Here is a 19,525-nt window from a genome sequence, read left to right on the forward strand (position 1 = left end):
ACGGTTATGCCGATTAGGCTAAAGGAGACGGTGATTATGAGAGATGAGTGAAATGGTGGAATGAAGAAAGTGGGAGGAAACGGGAGATCCCCGAGAAAACCCACGAGCACGGTGTTTGTCCACCACAAAGTTCACTTGGCGTGGGCTGGGATCGAACCCGGGACCCCAAGCACCAGAGGTGAACGCTCTACCACAAAGCCACTGCGCCCCCTTGGCACGAACAGAGTAGATAGATAGGCCTATGTACTGCTAGCGTGCGAGTAATTCTGAGCGCATTCAATCACTGAGTGCGACTCAAACCAGCTGCTCGTGAGCAATGTTGACGTTGTAAGTAAAGTATTGTGCATAAAATTAAAAAGTTTGTTATTTAGTAAGATGCAAATATTATTTTTGTATTATTTGCGGTAGTGCCACGGCACATTGGCTCCCCTTCAGCGGCCGCCGCTGGTTCTTAGTCTTCTTGAAACTTCTCATATATTCTTTTTCTATTAGATGTAAGTTTCTTTTGTTTTTAAATCATTCGTGACTATATATGATACTATTTGTCATACTAAAAATCACGCAACATCAAAGCCACAAGACTCCCTAATCCGTCTTGTAGCCTGGAACTTACCTTAAATGTCATACATTTAATATAGTTTAAAACAGATATTCACTCTTAATTAGATTCGGCGTCCTAGTTTTACATTTGTGCGCTGATGGTGTAACATTGAATCGAACTTTTGATGAATTAACACGAATGATTGAAACCTAACCTAAATATAAAAAATAATAAAATATAAGCATTTAATAAAGAAACATTGAATAGATAAGCAATTACTATATTAACCAATAAATAAAATTAACCGCATTTTCAAAATGATTTAATCGAGTAGCATCTTCAAACTTGTCAACGGAGGGATTTTAGTACATTTTCTCTCTTATTCGTGATGGATTGCAACCTCAAACAACAGGGTTATTCCTGCAAGTAGGCAGAAGACATTTATCTTGTTCCATTAAAATCGGATGAATTTTACGAGGATGATAATGAAACAAAAAAGAGGACAGATGATCAGACAGACAGACGTGCCAAATGCCAATGATAAAAGTTTCACTAATGCTTGCTTCAGTTAATACTCTAACCCTTTACTTGGACTTTAAATAAACCGGAAAATGACATAGAATGAAAATTAACTTCCAAATATTTACTACCGTGAAATTATTAGGCAGAAGTTAAACAAAATACTAAACTAAGAGAGTCTCCTTAGCATTGATGTCATCGTTTTATCTGACTTATTTTTCATGGCAACTGACAGCTATGGAACAATAAATTCTTAACAATTTAATTGTCTTGTCAGATTTGTTGAAAGAAAGAAACTGTAGCCGAAACGAATATTTTTAGGTAAAAAAAAAAAAAATATTGTTGAATGGTATTAGTTAGTATCTAAACACGTAGCAATAGCATTGAGGTAGTCAGAAACTTAAGAGGGTGGTAATAATTTATATTCTTGATTGTTAGAAACCAGAAACATACGAAATAAGCTCGTTCCTAAATAGAAAACATTAAATTATATTAATTAATATCGTAAAAGTGACTTTGTGTTTGAAGCAACCAAAACTTCTCACATTGTCACATTATGCGATGGAAATTAGATAGTTCCAAGTAAGAGTTCATACAGAAGATATTACATAATTATATTAATCAGTACTCTAATGTTAGGCATTGCCTTTGAAGTAAACAGAAACCGATTACGCCACCAAATTGCTGGATAGAAATCGTGAGAGCTCAAGTTGGGTGTGACCTCTAACAGTTAACTTTAATTATATACTAAACAGAGATTTATTTGTAGCCAGGGAAGCCTGGGAATTTCCCCCCTTCTAAGTTTTGGTTTCCCTGTCTCTAGGTTTAATTCAATCTTCCCAGCCTTGGAAGATATTTTCCACCTTTCTTAGGCTATACAATCGATTTTAAAGTACAATAATTCAACTCCATATTTTAGTAACAATTCTTTACTATTTTAGTATGTTTATTGTTGCGAGCTATGCTGGTCTTGTTTATAGAATTGTTTCCCGAAGAAAAATCTTGCAGCTGATACCACTGATTATCATACTTCATCTGAGTAGCACAATAATAGTAATAATAATAATAAATAAATAATAATAATAATAAAATAATAATAATAATAATAAAAATAAAAATAAAACTTTCAGTTATTAGTGAGCAGTCACTGCAGTTGAGAATTGGTAGTTTCTTCGTTGACAAGCACCTTAAAAAGAACATAAGGAAATGAGTATTAGACTATATTTTAATAAAGGAAGAGCTCCTGACAATTGAAAAGCAAGTAATTCCGGTACACAAAGTAAGAAAGTAAGAGGCTTTCGTGTTAATTGTGAATGAAATCGTGTTGAAAAGACAACTGTGATATTTATAACTGCCTATGTTATTGCGCAAAATCGTCTGTCGTTTACCGTGCATCTTATTAAATGGTAAGAAATAAATGGAATGAACCTCAAACAAGTTCTCTACTCTAATGTTACGTGTTCAAATAATATTGACTTTGTAGCTACAGAAATGAACGAAAAATGACCCACTATCTTGCGAATTCCGATCATCCCTTCGCGCTAATGATGGACGAATCCTCCACTGTGTCTCATAAATCTGTTCTCATGGTGAATATCCGTACTGTAGTTAATCAGGTGCGTAGCAATATATTTTTAGGTTTATTTAAGATATAGGTAACAATAGGCAGAGAGGTTTGTGATTCCATAGTTAAAATATGTGAAAGTATGAATCTTTCCCAAAGGTTTTGCTACAATCCAATTGGCGAGAATAATTGCAAGAATGTAAACGGCGACAAAGAAGTAATGCAAATTTCAAAAATAAAATAAAATAAAAAATAAAAGAATTAAAATTTTCCTCTGATGATTCAGCCAAAATTCTGCAGGAATTTCCAGAGCATAAGATGAAACCTAATATTGGCCCAAGTCTACAAAATCTTAACATGGAAATCAGTGTTCTTCCAGTTTCTTCTGCAGATTGTGAGCGAGGCTTTTCCAGCATAAACTTCCAGCATACTGATACTAGAAACCATTTATCTGTAAAAACCCTCGAATTTATTCTTTTTATAAACGTTAATGGACCAGATATTACCTTGTTCAATGCAGAAAAGTATGCCATCATCTGGATAAGAAATGGACATCATGCTACTACCAACAAACCAACTGGGAAACAAGACGGTATCACATGTAAAAGAACCTCGCATTGCTACACTATTCTACGTATTGCTAAAGTGAGGTACGGTGTGAAAGTATTGTTAATTTCTAAAGACAGTGTTAGATAACATGCCGTAAATCATGCTTCAGCTTAACCCTGTCTTTGTTGAATTCTGGATTCATTTTAATGCCAGCATTTTTTGTTGGCCAAAAGTTTATTTATTTATTTATTTTCACTTTTAGCAGAACATTGATAGGTGCACACACCTCTGAATGTAATTTTATTAAGTACAAGGAGCAAAATGGTACGAAAACTCACTTATGATAATAAGGAATGACATTTAGTAGCGTCTTTCCCCTTCTATTTAATAAAATTAGGCTCAATTATATGTGCACCTATCACTGTTCTGCCCAAATTAAACTCTTACCTTTTGTTGTATTTATTGTTCGGGCGGGGAATTTGGTCTTTAAGGACCAAATTAAAACAGACTAAAGAATTACTTGTCATAGGGAAACCGTTTTACGTAGGAGTGTGACACTTGTTGTGACAAGATGTGCAAATTGCAATGCAACTATAGGGCTTTTACTGGATGCTCTACACTTGTCCTCAGCAGTGGAACAAAAAGTAGCAAGGTAACTAACGCATGCAATCTAATCTACCTAACCAGATCTTATCTAACGTACCTATCCGTATTTATCATAAAATTGTTTTTAAAAAAAGTTTAAAAAGAAATAATGATCTTGGAAGTTTCCTATCAAACTAGTACCATAATTTCAAACTGAATAGGTTTAAAAATAACGTTATCCCAACCGCACTTTAAAGTTGTTCTATTATACGGAACGCAATCTTGTATAAATATTCCCCCCTTCTACAAAATCCACAAATAAATCACTGATACTAAATACACCTGACCTTGCTTTTGAAGTAGCAAGAAACCGACGGAGACTCAGATTTTCGGCTGTATTACAAGTAACTAAAAACCAACAGGAACAATAATAACTTCATAGGAAATTTATTTCCAAAAATTGTTGGATAGAAAGTATGACAGCACAAACTGATTGAGTCTCCTAACACTTCGTCTTCAGTTAGTCTGTTTATGGTCAAAAAATTTAGGTAACCTGTGTCCTCCATTACTTGCCTCATGAATTCTAGCCATGTTCGGCCCCTAAGATATAATAATAAATACCAACCTCTAAAGTATCAACTAGTAGCAGACAGAATATCACATTTTGGGACGAAAAGTAGGGTATACCATAAATATGTCTTCTAAGAGGTAAAATGATATTAACAAATATTGAAATATTCTGATTTTGTTTTTGGAACAACAAGAACTGAAAAAGGAAACAACGATTATAAAGCCATCTTGTCCAAAATGACTACGTGTCCTAAGAGATAACATGTAATGATATCAATTTGTAATGTAAAATCTGACCGTATCTTCGACGCAGTCAGTAGTTGACACCGGGTCATATTTTTGGATGCAAAATAGGGATGAGAAAAATAAATATGTTTTCTAAAAGACAATGTAAAAAATATTAATTAATATAACAACGTCTGACTACATCTATAAAGTACTAAGAAACCAACCATGGGAGTAATAATTTCTTAGGAAAATTTACCTCTTTCCACGAAAATTTTCTGGTTGAAGTGAGTGCGCATCGTAAGAGATAATATGAAATGATTTCAATCTAAATTCTAACATCTGCCTTTGTCTTTGAAGTAACCAGGGAAAGAAAGCGGAGATTAATTTCCTAGTAAAATATTTTCCCCACATCACATTTTCGGATATAAAGCAATCTTTTCCAAGTCTATTAAGAGATAACACGGAATAGTATCATTTTATAATGTAACATTTGGCTTTGTCTTTGAAGTAACCAGGATTTTACATCGGGTATTCATTTCCTCGGAAAGTATGACCTCCCTATCAAATTTTCACATATAAATTTATCTTTCTCAAAGGGAATGCGTATGTTGAGATAACACGGAATGATATCAATTTATAGTGTTACATTTGACTTTGTCGTCGAAGTAACCATTAACCGACAGGGAGTATTAATTTCCTAGGAAAATATTACCATCTTATCAAATTTTCGGATCTTTGAATTTTATCTTTGAAGTAAATGAAACCGACAGAAGGGTATTAATTTCCTAGGAAAATATTGCCCTCTATCAAATTTTCGGATATAAAATCATCTTGCTTGAAGTGAGTGCATTCTCTGAGAGATCACATTCAATGATATACATTTTTAATGATACTTCTGACTTTTTCATTGAAATAACCAGAAACCGACAAGAGGGTAAAGATTTCCAGGGGATAAAAGTTTCCACGTATAAAAAAAGACGGTGACACCAGCTTTGTCTGGAGCTTCTAAGGCTGCATTGCCAAGGTCGGCAATGCCGGTATGTGTGCAAGCTAGAAATTGATTACATTCAACCAAGGGTATCACCGGCATTGCTGGTGCCAGCGCCAGCATTGCCGGTATCATGTGCAAATACGCTAACAGTACCGTATGGTGTCAACACAGGACTGGCCAGCAACTATGCTACAGATAGATTGTTAGAAACAAATAAGAAAGTTGCAAATAACTGAGGAAAGGTAGTATTGTACTTACTCTTGGCACTGTTTTACGTATCATTTCCTTTCTTCAGGAATTCTAAAACCACCGGTGTCTATGTTCATCAAATTGGGACATCCGGATTCAATGGATTTTTCTTGCTGTGATTAAAGCACACGTTTTCTATCATCAGCGGGTTATGTCGGTAAAATTTAACAAATTCTCACCTCGTCTTTATTTGTTTCCCCTAAACTACATTAATTTATCATATTACTTCTTTTCACTACAAAAGCATTGGCATCGTCCATTAAAATTACTTATGCATCCACTTTCCTATTTATCAATAATTTATTTTCTCGTAAACTTCCCAACGATTAAATTAATTTTTAGTTAGAAAATGTTTGAGATTATATAAATGAATTCTTACATGGAATAAGTATTAATAGATGGGAAGAAAATAAATCTCAGTTATTTAGTAATAGCATATCTTTTATTTTTAGCTACCTGATAGTTGAGTATTTTAAAGGTATTAAGAATGAAAGAGTAATGCCAACTTCTGATATTAAAGAGAATTTTGATTTTGTCTAAAATATATTAACTTCCATGTAGTTACATAATTCAGCAATTGGTATTAGACAAGAGATTGCATTCACCCGTTCTTCCTATTTTATTCCTTCTATGGAAGTATGAACCAACAAGTAAGTGTTAGAATAGAGGAGGAAATGACAGAGAAGAATGCAATTGCAAGGGAGTTCGACAGGGATGTTAACTCTTGCCTACATTACTTAATATCTATTTAGAAGATAGTGAAAAAGAGCCTACAAAATGAAGACGGCATTTCAGTAGGAGGAAGAATGATTAATTGCATACGGTTTGCAGACGATATGTTGCTTGTTGCAGAATCTGAAGAGAAAATGAATAAGATGTTAGAGAACTTGAGGAAGGGGTGCGAAGAATATGCGATGCAAATAAATGTTAGAAAGACAAATGCCATGGTGACTAAGACGAAGGAGTCGACGTCAAGTATAGAAGTGGGAGGGGAGAAAACAGATGACCAGTTTTCCATATCTGGGTAGTATTATTACTAATAATATAAAATGTGAACGTGAAATAAAAGCAAGGATAGGAATGGTGAAAGAAGCCTTAAGGAGTAAGAAAGTACTATTTTGCGGAACCTTGAATAAAGAGTTAAGAAAAAGACTCATGAAATGCTTCCCGTGGAGTATTGTACTGTATGGGTCAGAAACATGGCCATTACGCAAAAGCGATAAGAAACGACTGGAAGCTTTCGAAATGTGAATGTGGAGAAGAGTAGAGTGAATTAGCTTTGTCGAGAAGAAAACGAATGAGAGGGTGTTAGAAATCGTAGATGAGAAAAGAACAATTTTAAATATTTTTAAAAAGAGGAAGAGAAACTAGTTGGGACATTGGCTATGAAGGTACGATATCTTGAGGGACGTGCTAGAGGGTATAGTGGAGGGAAAGAGAAGAAGGGGCGAAGAAGGCTACAATTAATGGACGATATCAAAACAGAAAAATCGTACGTGAAGACGAAGAGATTAGCGGAAGAACATAGAAGCTTCTCAGTTGCAGCAAGTGTTCTGCCAATAATGGCAGAGTACTTATGATGATGATGATGGAAGTATTTTCAGCCTTGCTCTTTTTAATATCCTTTGCAAGATATTTGGGAGATACATCTTCTCTGTCCCCTCACCAGAGACGCCCGTGTTGACATTCAAATACGAACTTCACATAATACGCAACACCGCACAATAATTTTCTTACATATACAGGGTAGGTCAAAATAAGTGTTACAAGCCAATATCTCCTGAACTATACATCAAATAAGAGAAATGTTAAGAGTCAATGTATATACAATACAGAGGGACCTAAAAATGAGTCAAACACGAGGTCGACTCGTCGTCGGTGATGAGTCAAACCGTGAAATTTTTAAATGGGAACATGGGTCGAGTGATACTTCGTTCGAAAGAACTTGAAAAATGGAACAAATTTTGTAGGAAACAATTTTTGATATGGGGCACCGTTTTCAAGATGGCCCCCCAAAATGGTCCTGTATCAGATAAAATTTACAGTACTTATAAATCAGAAACGACTCAGTAGAAAAAGATGAAACAAAAAATGAAAAAGGAAAACTCCATAGACAACGTGGAATTGTGTTGTCGCGGTGTCCCCAGGGCCCCCATCATTGGGCCCCGGGACCAACTTGAAAATTTCAAATGGAAATGTAGGTCGAGTGATACCTTAGATCGTGGAAAACGAAACAGCTTAGTACAAAATTTGTTTTGATTTCGGGCAAGCCTGTTTCAAAATGGCCGCCGAAAATGGTTCCCCATTCAGATACTAAGCGCAGTGTTCCCACTGAGTGTTATAACCCAATATCCAGTGAAATATGCTTCAAATAAGAAATGTGTTTAGAGTCAATGTATAATATAGACAGGCCCAAAAAATGGGTCAAACACGAGGTCCTAATTTTGTACTAAACTGTTTGGTATTTCACAGTCTATCAAAGAAGGCATCACTCCCCTATGTTGCAATTTAAAATTTTTCATACACCCCTCCCTACAAAATGAGGGGCGGAGTAACCTCGTGTTTAACCCATATTTTAGGCTATCTGTATTGTACATTGACTCTTAACACTTTTCTAACTTGATGCATAGTTCGCGGGATATTGGCATGTAACACTCAATTTGAACACTGCGCTTCGTAACTGAATGGGGAACCACTTTTGGCAACCATTTTGAAACAGGCTTGCCCGAAATCAAAACAAATTTTGTACTAAGCCGTTTGGTTTTCCACAATCTATCAAACAAGGTATCACTCGACCTATATTCCCATTTGAAATTTTCATGTTTGTCCCGGGGCCCCATGATGGAGGAGCTGGGGACACCGCCACAACACCATTGCACGTTGTCTATGACTTTTTCCTTTTTCATTTTTTGTTTAATCTTTTTCTACTCAGTCGTTTCTGACTTACAAGTATTGGAAATTTTATCTGATACAGGACTATTTTGGGGGGTCATCTTGAAAACGGTGCCCCATATCAAAAAATGTTTCCTACAAAACTTGTTCCATTTTTTAAGCTCTTTCGAACAAGGTATCACTCGACCTATGTTCCCATTTAAAAATTTCACGTACACCCCCTCCCCCCAAAATGGGGGGCGGGGGAACCTCGTGTTTGACTCATTTTTTGGCCCCTCTTTATTATACATTGACTCTTAATATGTTTCCTATTTGACGTATAGTTCGCGAGATATTGGCTTGTAACACTTATTTTAACCAACCCTGTATATACATGATGATATATCTGAATATGCAATTCTGTATGACATTTTGTATGTCACTTTTTAGTGCAAGTACAGTATCTTACAGTTTCTTATTATAATCCCATTTCCACCCATGTCGCCATTTCCTAATTTTATACTCATCATTCTTTTTCAATATTCTTTAAATTATAAAATATAACCAGCACAGGACGATAAGGAGAGAGACAGCAGCTTTGTGGTTGAACTTTTGTTTCTTTTGCTTAGTTTCTGGTTAGTTCAAGTAGTATGTGTGCCAGTGAAGAACGACATGATGGTGTTGATTTCTCGGGATCTTTTCCGTTGCATTATCTTCGTTCTACAATATTTAAATACGACTTATTTGAATTTGAAACTAAGCGAAGCCAAGTAGTTACCCTTACGTCCAATGGTTGTATGGTGTACACTAAAGGAGGACCGTGATGAGTTCGCATGTTTGTAGTTTAGAGATTTGATGGAAGGTTTCTAAAGAGTAAGACCAATCTCTAGAAAACTGACGGACATAGTATTATTGTTTACCACAAAGTCACACGGCACCTTATCAGCCAAGGAAATTTTCGTAAGTAAGACTGGTGGTACTGATCTAACGAGGGAACCTATCCAAGTGCAACTCTGACTTCGAGTCGAGACTATGGCCGTTGGATACTTTGTCCCAAAAGAACATAACACGAAAACGGATACATCCTCGATCGTAACCGTTGCGAAGATATAAGCGTGAAAAGTTAGAAATTGAGCTTAAACTATACATTACAAAGTCGGATCCCGGGTCAGATTTTTCGAAAACGGTCGGGTAAGGAAACTCAGCGAATACATATCAAATTAGTGTGGGGAGCCCAGCACCTTTTGAATGAAAAATTTGTGTCCCCGGGGCACTCGCAGGGTCCCAGGCGGGGTCCAACTCAAAATTTGCAAATGGAACCAGGGGTCAAGTAGCATATTGTGTGAAAGCTATTGTTAAATAAAAGAAGATGGAACAAATATCAACTCTCTAGGATAACCCTGTGCAAACGGGCAACTGGTCAAAATGTCAATACAAGAAATGAAATCTTTGAGTTTTACGTCTCACGATTATGCCGGTTAGGCTAAAGAAGACGGTGATGATGAGTAATGAATGAAATGATGGAATGAAGAAAGTGGGAGGAAACGGGAGAACACGAGGAAACTTACGCACACGGTGTTTGCCCATCACAAAGCTCACGTGGCGATTACTGGGATTGAACCCTGGACTCCAAGCACCAGAGGTGAACGCTTTACCACTGAGCCACCGCGGCCCCCAAAATGTCATACCTTGCACTTTTAAACGTGTTTTTCTGTTTTGTTATTGTCTCAATTTAACGGATTTAGAAGAGTGGCCATACATTTTCTGATGTAGGTTGTATTGACATTTTGACCAGTTGCTCGTTTGCACAGGGTTATCGTAGAGAGTTGAGATTTGTTCTATCTTCTTTTATTTAACAATAGCTTTCATACAGTATGCTACTTGACTCCCGGTTCCATTTGTAAATTTTGAGTTGGACCCCGCCTGGGACCCTGCGAGTGCCCCGGGGACACAAATTTTTCATTCAAAAGGTGCTGGGCTCCCCACGCAAATTTGATTTGTATTCGCTGGGTTTCCTTACCCGACCGTTTCCGAAAATTGACCCGGAATCTGACTTTGTTATGTATAGTATGGAGCTCAATTTCGAACTTTTCACGCTTATACCTCCGCAATGGTTCCGATCGAGGATGTATCCTCTTTCGTGTTATGTTCTTTTGGGACAAAGTATCCAACGGCCATAGTCTCGACTCGAAGTCAGAGTTGCACTTGGATAGGTTCCCTCATAAGATAAAGTAATTGTGCCCTTATGAAAATGTATATTTATATTTGTTTCACATTGTGAAACAAAGACTTCCAAACTATAAAAATTCAATACTCAAACTTGAAGTAGTATATATATATATATATATATATATATATATAACTACTGGTTGCAAGAGAGTAATAAGATTAAAGATGAAACTGTTCTTCGGACGCCGAATTCACATCAAAAAGCTAATAATCGATGTCCCCTACTCCTTTTATTCTATGGCAACAAAAGTTGAAACCGGAAGTAGTTAATTTAAACTATTGCCCGTTTGAATAGAGGGTTAAGGAAGGAGATGATATCTACCCTTGGGAAGCTGAATCGATTGAGAAACACCACATTGCGATATCTCTCGCAGTTTTTTTTTTATCAATGGAAACTGAAAATAGTAGTAAATCTCAACCACTTGCGCTTTTGATAGAGTGTTGCGGGTTGTGATGACATGTTCCCTTAAGACTGTGAATCGATTACGAAAAACTGTTTGTCGCTATCCATTACATTTTTGTTATATAGCAATGAATATTGAAACTGAAAGTAGTTAACTTGAACCACTTTTGCTTCATAGTGGTTTCCAATATCTTTTACCTTTTACGCTGTATAGAAATCAATATTTATATCGGAAGTAGTAGTAAGTTAGAAGCATTTCCGATTTTGGAGTGTTATGGCTGTGATTATTTACTCTCTTGAGTCTGAATCGATTGGAGAAAACTGTTTGTGGTTCTATTACCATTTCTGTTCTATTATGGTAAGTGCTGAAACAGGAAATTGTTAATATGTACCACTTCCGGTTTAAATAGATGGTAAACGGAAGAGATGGAACCTATTCTTTGAACGCTCAATCAATCGCAGAAAACAGCATCTCTTTATCTCTTACCGTTTTTGTTCTATAGAAATCAGTATTGAAACCGGAAATAGTACTAAATTTGAACAACTTTAGGTTTTGGTGGAGTGTTATAGGTTTTGATTATGTGCACTCTTGGGACTCTGAATCGTTTGCAGAAAACGGCATATCGATATCTTTTATATTTTTACTCTAAGTAAATCAGTATAGAGACTAGAAGTAGTAATAAATTTGACCCACTGTCGGTCTTGGTGGAGTGTTATGAGTTTTGATTATAGTCTCCCTTGAGACCCTAAATTGTTTGCAGAAAATGGCATTTCGATATCTCTAACCATTTTTCTTTTGTGGAAATCCGTATTGCAACCGGAAATAATAGTATATTTAAATCACTTTTGGTCTTTGTGGAATGTTATGGATTTGATTGTACTCTCTCTTGAGACACTGAATCATTAGCAGAAAATGGCATTTCGATATCTCTAACCATTTTTGCTCTGCGGAAATCCGTATTGAAACCGCAAGTAATAGCAAATTCAAACCACTTTTGGTTTTGATAGATTGTTGCTTGTTTGATGATGTATTCTCTTGGTACCTTAAATCGTGTCAAAAAAAAAAAAAAAAACTTCTCGCTATATGTCACCGTTTTCATTCTATGACGATAAACGTTGAAACCGGAAATTTCTTATTTGAACAACTTCGGTTTGAATAAGTGATTAGTGGAAGAGATGAAGCCTATTCTTGAAACGCTGAATCGATTGTTGGAAACCGCATCTCAAGATCTTTTACAAGTTTTTCTTTGATACCTGTTGACAGACGGATGGACGGAAGGACTAAGATGTTATATAAGATTTTTTATACTTATGCATATCATAGTTTGGAATGTAATAACAATTGACTGAAGGGCAAACAATATATGCACTAAGTAATGTAGCTATGAATATTTTTGTGGGTATTATTAAATTAGTTTGTCCCTGCTTTCCCTAACCTATACCCTTCATTCTAGCATATAGATGTTTAAAACACTTTTAGATATTCTTAAATGCTTTTTATAAGCAATCCAACTGTGCGTGGGAGTGTTAATGTAGTTATTATAAACAAAAACTCATTCAGAATTTTTCGTCCTGTTTGTGTCAGCCACGCAGCAATAAGTAATATAAATAATGGCTTATTTGGTATTGATAGTTATATACAACAAGGAATGTTATAGCAACTAATACACGATGTTACAATTCCACTGAATTCCATGTTGTTGATTCAATTTGTGACGCATTGGCTTTTTGTTACTGGCACGTTTAAGTTACATCGGTGACTCAAACAAACAATGGTGTGAATATTGTATGGCTGTGGAATTCATAAATATCCTGGTTGCTGTTATACGAAACTGTGCTCAGTGCAGTATTATAAACATCAAGCAGACTGAATAAAGAAAAAATTATACTTATTTATAATAATAGTTTTCGTTTACTCTAAGCAGAAACAAAATGCTGTGTCTGCACTGTTTCTTACTTTAATTTTATCTTTTGTTTTGAAACATAGATTTTATTTTTTACTTTAGACTTTACTATTGTTAGATCTATATCATATTAACAAGTGAGTTGAGTTTCATTTGTAAAACTACGGTAGACTTCCAAGCTATGCTGATTTAATATTGAAATCATCATCAGTAGTATTTCTAGAACTTCCGGCTGTAAGAGGAGGATAGGATCTGTTTTTTAGACTCTGAATCCACATAAAATAAACTCCTTCCTATCTATTATTGTCTTCAGGACCGGTCCTAGGCAATTTGTCACCCGTGCAATGGCATCATTTTTCTCCCCCTCTTTCTCCAGAAGGTAGAGACCTGCACGGGCCGGGCTTGGGCGGGCCAACTCTATTATTTCTTTGGGCCGGGCCGGGCTTGGGCTGGCCGACACTGATTTCTCTTCAGGTCGGGCCAGGCTGGGGCCCATTAATTGCAATTCTTTAATAATTATTGGCATTCGTTAAACGATAATTAGAATAAAGGCAAACGTTGAAGAAGTGTGTCCGTGAAAAATGTTACAAAATGAAACTTCTAAAATTTATCGGGACCGGGCCGGGCTTGGGCCAAGAATTTTAAAAAACTTATCGGGCCGGGCCGGGCTCGTGCCGAAAATCTCTAAAACTTTTCGGGCCCGGGCTGGGCCGGGCCTACGTACATTCGGGCTGGATTGGCCTCGGGCCGAAAAATTCGGCCCGTGCAGGTCTCTACCAGAAGGAACAAATCTTAAATGTCACGATTTTAAGTATGCTACCTTATAATGAACAACGAAGGAGAGGGAAGACCTAAACTCGCACTCAGAAAGTCCTAAACACTACAAATACATTCTCGTTATGTGTGTTTTTCTTTTCTTTAAATAATAATCTATTATGATAGTGAAAGATAAAGCAAACACACTGCAGAAGAAAGATGGTTATCCGTTTTATAGAACTAAATATCGAGCTTCAATCTCAATATATTAGTACAAAATTAAAGTGCAACTAGATCTTTTATCTTTATTTCTTGATTTTCCTTCTACATCTGTTAAAAAGTTTGAAATAAACTTGTTTGCAACTTCAATGATAAAGAATTTGTTTGTGACAAAGACAAGACTAGTTTTCATATTCAAACTGTGAAACTAACTAAATGGAACAGGTGTTCGCTACTGTTCCGAGAGTTGAGTTCTTGTATTTGACAATCAAGGAATTCATGCATGAATTTGTTTGACCATTTGCTTTAGCACTGTCCATGTGACATTCAAGTAATGCGACCTAAACATGATTTATGAATGTAGTATTCAAATGGAACGTCAGGTTGGTAAATTTAACTACCGTAATCATGAAGTTCTTTCAAACAAGAAATGTTTGTTTTAAATAATATAATAAGAAATGTTTGTTCGCTCACCGAAATTTGCCGCCCCGTGCAGATGCATCTGTTGCACATATGATAGGACCGGCCCTAACTGTGTTTCTCTCTAAAAGAATCAGAATTTAAACAGGAATTTATAGCAGATTTTTACACATACCACTATTACTAGAACGACAAGGATTCTTTCTATACCAAACCCATATCAAAAAACCGTTTCTCGTTACGTATTATCTTTATTGTTTACGATGATCAGTTTTGAAAACAGAAATCATTTATGTCATTTCTGGTTTCAATGAATAGATAGGAGTGACATTAAAATTTATTTTTGGGACTCTGAATTAATACATGAAACATTTTTTGCTATCCTTCATTGTTTGTGCTGTATAGATATTAATGTTTAACTAGAAGTGGTAGTAGATCTCATGACAGTCCCTTCCCTCTACTTATTACCGTCTTTGCTAATGAACGTTGAAGTTAGAATGTTTGACACACACACACACACACACACACACACACACACACATATATATATAGGGTGTTTCAAAGCAACACCGACAACGTTTGGGAGGTGATTCCTGACATTAAGACAAGAAAAAAGTATAGACCAACCTGGGTGTACAAATGCTACCTTTCGGAATTATAGGGTGCCGAAAACATAAAAAAATGAACTTTGAAGGTCCGTAGATTCAAAACTTCGAGAATTGACTTAGGAACTAATATGTGAACTATCCAAAAATCCATGTTTCAGTATCCTAAGGTACTCACGCAACAATTTTTATAGAGGGAGTTTGGCTATGGGCATATAATTTGAAGCACTCACCAACTACCTCTAGAAAAATTGTTGCGGAAGCACAGCAGGATTCTGAAACATGAATATTTGGATAGGACACATACTAGTTCCTAAGTGAAGTCTTGACCCGACTACGGTAGGTTGTATAGTTCTGGGCCTTTAAATTTCATGTTTTTCATGTTTCCGGAAGCCTATAACTCGGAAAGGAAGCATTTGTGCACCCAGATTGGTCCATAAATTTTGTCTTACCTTTGTGTTAGGAATCACCTCCCAAACGTTGTCGGTGTTGTTTTTGGCCACCCTGTATATATATATATACAGGGTGGCCAAAAACAACAGAACGCTATTCTTCAGATCAAAATAGAGCAAAAATCCTATATAATGGCATACTCTCCAGGGCCGCTATAGGGAACCAAAATTTCGCTACGTTTCAACGTCGGAGATTAACTTGGAAGCTTTAACATTGCTCTATGAATCTATCAAGCAGTTACATCGATTGTTATACTAATAACTAGTCCTAGTGTCAACGTATATCGAGTTTAATTTTTATCTGGAAAGAATCGATGTAACTATTTGATAGATTCGTAGATCTTCTTTGTGGTTCTTTAATCTACGACATTGCCACATACTGCAATTCGCGTTTCCAGACGAGGATCCGAAAGGTGTAAATTATATATATATTTTTCGTTCTATTATGACTTATAGAATAATACTCTGTAGGTCATGGGTGCCACTTCTAGTACATCCGATATATACAATTGGAAAATGATATCTATGAATGAATGAATGAATGAATGAATGAATGAATGTATGAATGTATGTATGCATGTATGTATGTATGTATGTATGTATGTATGTATGTATGTATGTATGTATGTATGTATGTATGTATGTATCTATCTATCTATCTATCTATCTATCTATCTATCTATCTATCTATCTATCTATCTATCTATCTATCTATCTATCTATCTATCACGTTCGGTTTGAATGGAGGACTATGACAGGGGATAAAATTTTATTTTGGTATTGCATTCTAGCTATGTGTTTCCGTTTATTGTCCGCTTTCAGTGTTTTAAACCGGAAATTGTAAGTTAGATTTGCATCCGTTATGGTTTGAGTACGGGTTTAAGGGAGGAGATGGAAGCTATTCTTGGGATAGCAAATTCATTTAAAAACATCGTTTACTCTTTTGCTTTTATGCCTGTAAACAGACAGACAAATGAACAGGAAAACTAATAGCCGTTTTATAAGACTTCTCCCACTTACGCTTACATACGTTTAAAGTCCAAAAATATGCAAGAAAACTTATGTACGGTTAACTAATGAATGGCTCAGATACTGAGTGTTAATTAAGAACGTAAAGTATAGTTTGAAAAAGAGGTATAGTTACCTTCTAAATTTAGAAATTCCTTGTATATGTTGTGGCAGTTCATTTCTTTTATTTTCTTTCCATTTTTTTTTAATATTCAGAAGTACAATCCAACTTTTCTCAACAAAATTAAAAAGTTCGTTACTGAATTCTCTCTCTCTATGTGTGTGTGTGTGTGTCTGTTTGTTATTTGGGAATTTTTCAATTTTGAGCCCTCCATTCGATAGAGCTTCAAAAACTATTTTAAAGAAGTGATGGAATTTTTCGCGTCACTCTTATCGTTCCCGAGATATTGGCCAAAAGAGTTCCGTTTACGGGAGATTTAAAGAGCCATATCACAGGAAGTCATACAGAGATTATATTTTGGGAATTTTTCAATTTTGAGCCCTCCATTTTGAGTATGACTTTGTAAAACAACATATCGTAGAACGTTTTAACAGAACTCTTAAAACAGTGGGAAAGAAATAGTAGTCAAGGAAATTATAAATGGATAGATATATTACAAGAATTGTTTAATGAGTATAATAATAAAGTACAGAGAACAATTGATATAAAGCCTGTAGAAGTTAGTAAGAAAAATAATTATTTTCAAGTTCGTTCTGGTAATACTCTTGGAGCATTTTCAACTAGTTAATCTTATAAATTGTCGTATCGTGGTAAAAACTAAAACGAACTTTCATTTACTTTGTTGCAGTACTTTTAAAATTATTTGAATAATGGAAGAGTCGAGGGAAATAAGATCCTTAACTTCATTTTGTCAGTTTTCGTACTTTTGTCTTTTTGTACATACTAGTTCCTGACGCCTAAAAAGCAAAAACTGATGAATAAAGTAATTTGCAGTTCCTTAGATATTGCAAAAGAATAATATTCACACAATTAAAGTAACCTGCAAACAGTCATTGACGTTAGTCTTGTCGCTAAAATTTTCGAAATGGCACTTAACAGATCATTTCCTGAACTTTTAAATTATTTATCTATTTGTATACATTTTCCTCACAATTGCTCATATAATAACTTTATTTGAATGTTAAAACAATGGATATTTGCAAATTAGATTGTTTACTTTCTTTTGTGTATCGAAGGTACTTTTAGGAATTTATCGTTATAAATAGCTATGTCACGTGTCTATGTGAAATAGCTATGTCACTATGTCACAGACACGTGAGACCAGGAAGGGACACGTACTCTCTTATTTATAAAACACTATTATATGTCCGTGTGTCACGATAATTCCTAGAGTTAAAGTGATATGATTTACCCTTCATGCATTATGAGCCCCTCAATACCTTTTCATACAGCGCTATCAACCAGACGGTGACAACTTGAATTACAAGCTTAGTACTGCATTTGTCACCAGAGTATTTTGTTCAGTCGTAGCTTATAGCTGTGAGTGAACGTGTGGCTTTTGCTTTTCCCGTTCTGATAGACTTGAAAAGGTTAGTGTTTTGCTCTTAATTTTACTCCTTATCTATTTAAACTAGTTATAGCATATTTTTGAATGGATGAAGCTTGTTTAAAACATAATTTTTGTGTCGATAGTATCTAAATTTGTGAGTTACAAATATTAATTATGAATGTCCCAAGTTTAATATAGTGAGAATTGTAGTATGAGCGCTATAAAGTGCTTGGTATGATACATTAGCCCCCAAAACTTTGGCTGCTGAAGAAAAAAAAATTGGGCTTAACTGAAGGTAAATGAAGCTGATAGACTAGTAAAAAGTATGATCAACAGCATACTTGGAAAATAGGGACTAAGAAAGACGTGGTGTAAAAAGAAAGCTTCCTGAAGATTCACATGGTTCAGGGATCATGTAAGTGAGATATCCACTCTGGGAAATCTGTCTCAGAAACACCAATCGGAGTTAGAAATGCGGATAACGAAACAGTTTGTCTTTTCTGCAAAGTTCTACTTTTGGCAGATAACCAAAAAGAACTGTGGGTGCAATGTGTGATCAGGGAAATATGGACACACAGCGACTGTACAGGATGCCAAAAACACGTTTACATTTATACTTTTTGGAAATAGACATTATACAGTAGGTCTCATAAAATTATTTAAATGGATTCTTAGTTAGCCTTTCAGTTTATTTTTAATTGTTCGTTTCATTAGATTTATAATGACCTTTTCAATGGTCTTGTAACGAGTGAAGGGTTTTTGATTTTAACCTAATTTTTAAGGAAGTGACCTTTTAAGGATGTGTTGGTGATATCTAATGGGCTGAAACAAATTATTCTACCAGAATTTACCTTGTTATCTTACCTCAACTTACTATCCTTAAACGTAGGTCCCCTTATTTATCTCACTTAAAATAACTGTATTATTTCCTACTTTCTCCAGGCATTTATAAAAAATATTTGATTTCGCAAATTAGTAGCAAAATATAAACTTGGTTAGGCTTCATATTACACATAATTTTTGACGGATACGTTTATAATACAATAAATAACGCTTTTGATACTTCATCCACGTTTATTTTATTTTACTGAAATTCCAAACGCACTGACCGAATTTATGTTGAGTTTTGCTAATTCGGGGATTTGTTATACAAGTTTATATTACAGTATAATTTTGTTTTTTCCATTGTTATAGTTTTATATTTCAACATTTAACGGTTAAATATTGTTAGAAATCACAGGTTGGTTCAAATTTACGAACTGTTTTCATATCGTCCCTCTCGAAACAAAGGGGCGTATCTCATTTCCTTATTTTTTCCAGGAGACAAGTTTAAACCTTTTCTCATTGTTTA

General features: G+C 35.3%; 1 protein-coding gene across 2 annotated transcripts in view; it reads left to right on the forward strand.

Annotated features, from left to right (window-relative positions):
- Nucleotides 1-19,525, forward strand: part of LOC145673908 (high affinity copper uptake protein 1-like) — a 153,948-nt gene that overhangs the window by 104,533 nt on the left and 29,890 nt on the right. Inside the window, exon 1 of one of the 2 annotated variants that reach the window (XM_081743720.1) lies at nucleotides 18,068-18,214. The exons of the other annotated variant lie outside the window; for it this stretch is intronic. The gene's annotated coding sequence lies outside the window, so the exon portion shown is untranslated. Of the gene's footprint in view, nucleotides 1-18,067; nucleotides 18,215-19,525 lie in introns of those variants that run through there. 2 annotated transcript variants of the gene reach the window in all.

This window comes from Thermobia domestica, chromosome 17 (assembly GCF_964235325.1).
Source record: "Thermobia domestica chromosome 17, izTheDome1.hap1.1, whole genome shotgun sequence".
NCBI lineage: Eukaryota > Metazoa > Arthropoda > Insecta > Zygentoma > Lepismatidae > Thermobia > Thermobia domestica.